This window comes from Nannospalax galili, unplaced genomic scaffold (genome assembly GCF_000622305.1).
Source record: "Nannospalax galili isolate Female #2095 unplaced genomic scaffold, S.galili_v1.0 scaffold266, whole genome shotgun sequence".
Classification (NCBI taxonomy): Eukaryota; Metazoa; Chordata; class Mammalia; order Rodentia; family Spalacidae; genus Nannospalax; species Nannospalax galili.
Genome location: NW_008355390.1, coordinates 1,081,844 through 1,084,707, shown reverse-complemented (window position 1 = coordinate 1,084,707; position 2,864 = coordinate 1,081,844).

Sequence of the window (2,864 nt, the reverse complement as noted above, 5' to 3'; positions counted from 1 at the left end):
TTAAAGGCGTGGTGGCGCACGCCTTTAATCCCAGCACTTGGGAGGCAGAGGCTGGTGGATCTCTGTGAGTTCAAGGCCAGCCTGGTCTACATAGTGAGTTCCAGGACAGTTGGGGCTACAGGGAGACCCTGTCTCAAAAAGACTCCCCCCAAAAGTTATCTTTTAGAGTTAGAAAAAAGACTGTGGTTATGAGAATATTCATTAATTAGTAACTCAGTTTATTTGTAGTAGGAAGATACTAGAATAGAATCTTTGTAGTGGAACCTTCATTTTGGTTTTAGTACTCACAAAATTTTGCAATTACTCTACTTAGTGTAAAAGTTTTGTAGAAGTATTTTAATAGTTGAGAAATTCATGAACAATTGGGGATGCCAGGACCCTTCACATAGGAGGAAAGTCTTTTGACTCAAAGCGTATGCTTCTAGCTCTTATCTAATATAATTTCTCCAGAAAATACCTTAATTCATAGGGTGAAAGAAAGGAGGAGATTACATATTGTTCATGTTCATATATATATATACATATATATATATATACAGATTTATATATGTCATTAAACAAACCATTGCTATGGCCATTATTACTATGTTCATGATTTACCTAATACAGCTCTTTTTGCCTTCTTTATTTTTTCATGTGAGTACGTTGGTGAGCAGGCCAGAGATCAATGTCAGGTGTCTTCCTCTATCACTCTCCACCTTACTTTTTGAGATAAGAGATCTCTCTGAACCTGGAGCTCACCAATTAAGGTAGAGTAGATGGTCAGGGAGCCCCAGGGATGCTTCTGTCTCTGCCTTTCCAGCTCTGTGATTACCAGTGCCCTCTACTATGCCTGGCTTTTTGTTTTTCACATATGTCCTGGGGCCTTGAACTTAACCATCTCATTTCCCCAGCTCTATAAATAGCTTTTCACATAATTAGAATTTTAAAATCAAATAAAGACACATATGCTCATTAAGAATTCCTAATTCTTTTAAAAAACATTTTATTTATTATTTTTATTTTATGTGTATGTGTGTATTGCCTGCATGTAGGTAAGTGCACCCATGTCATGCAATGCCCATGGAGGACAGAAGAGGCAGTAGGATCCCCTGGAACCAGAGTTATGGACAGTTGTTAGCTGCCATGTGGGTGCTGGGATTCAAACCCGAGTCTTTTGCAAGAACAACCAGTGTTCTTAACTGCTGAGTCATATTCCCAGCCTCCCCAAAATTCCTAATTCTAATTTTATTATTTGAACATCAGAAGTCATAAAATTTTTGTCAGTATAGTGTGCTTCCCTCTCAACATGTGCCACGGTAATTTAATTTGCAATGTTTCAAGAAAGTATTAGAAATTCACATCTTTCCTTTACCTTCCATTGATTATTAATGCAGATGACCATTGTTATTATATTTTATTGACCAGTTTTGCTGTTTTTCAAAAAATATCACGAAATAATATTTAGTGTTAACAAATAGATCACAAGTGTACAGGTACAGCAGTTGATTAAATCAGGAGCAGCATGGCTACAGTGTTACCTAGAACACCGACTCTGAGACTTTCACTCACAAGCTCATACTGAGGTCTCTATCCTTCTTCCCCTGGTCCTGTCATGAAAACCTTTTGTACATTGGGTAACTATCTTATTTTTTAATTACTTTATTTTAACTAACATACAAAGTGTCATGTTTCATTATGGAATTTTGAAAGAAAATTTGTTTTGATTGATTCCCTTCTCTTTAATTGCATCAGTGATTCAATTCAAGGCTTCATGTGTGCGAAATGTGCGATCTACCACTGAATTACCCAACTCTTATTTTTCTTTATAAAAATTTCTGTTATACAACTTTGCTGTTTCATTTATCAGAGCTAGTCTTTCAAACTTGGTGCACAGCTCGAATTCAACCTGTGACCTATTCTTGAAAGTAAAATTTTTTTGAGACATGCTCATGCTCATTCTTGTACGTACTGTACTGTCTATGGTGGGTTTTCTTGTCATTTTTAGCAATAGTAGGATTAAGTAGATGGTTTGGCCCAAAAAGCCTTAAATATTCATTCTCTCACTCTTTGTACAAGGTCTGCATTGCCCATACCTATATTAAGGAGCCAGTTTTAAATTTCATCAGTTGTATGAGTTGCTTGTGTAGTAAGGGCTTTCATTTTCTTTATATTTTATATATCTGTTTTTTTAAATTTGTTCCTGTGTATAGTTTTCAATATCGTTAATTTAGAAATACTTGAAATTCTTCTTGTCAGTGTTTCATTTCAAACATATGATTTTCCTGATTAGGCCAAGAAATTTTCCTATTCCTTAACTACTTTAACCACTAGAACCTGAGGTGCTGGAAGAGATGTGTACAGTGTCCATTACTATACCAAGTTTTCAGGTTCTTACCACTATGGTTGGGGGAAGGGCCAGTTGGTATCTTGGTGATCTTTTTCATCAACATGTTTGTTACCCTAAGAATTCCATCTTTATAATATTTATGTATATTCTACTCTTTCCCTTTCCTCTTTTATTTAGCTCTGTTTTTTGTACCCCATTTCAATCATATTTGTTAATGATATTTTTTGTTGATATTGTCTGAAAATCTGTTCTTCATTGGTTCAGCAATTCTGAGAAAAGTTTTTTTTCAAAAATAATAATTATGAATAATTAAATTATCATATACCTTTCTTTTATACATTATCAATTACTAGGTATATCATAATCAAAGAAATGGACCAAACATCTTCCGACTCATGTTTACAATATGATTCTGTAGTTTGAGAAATATTTCTATACTGTTGTGATGATCAAATAGAACTACTGTGACTTATTTATGTCTCTATATTTATCTAAATATTGTACATATAAAGAAATAAAAATCACATATCACCAT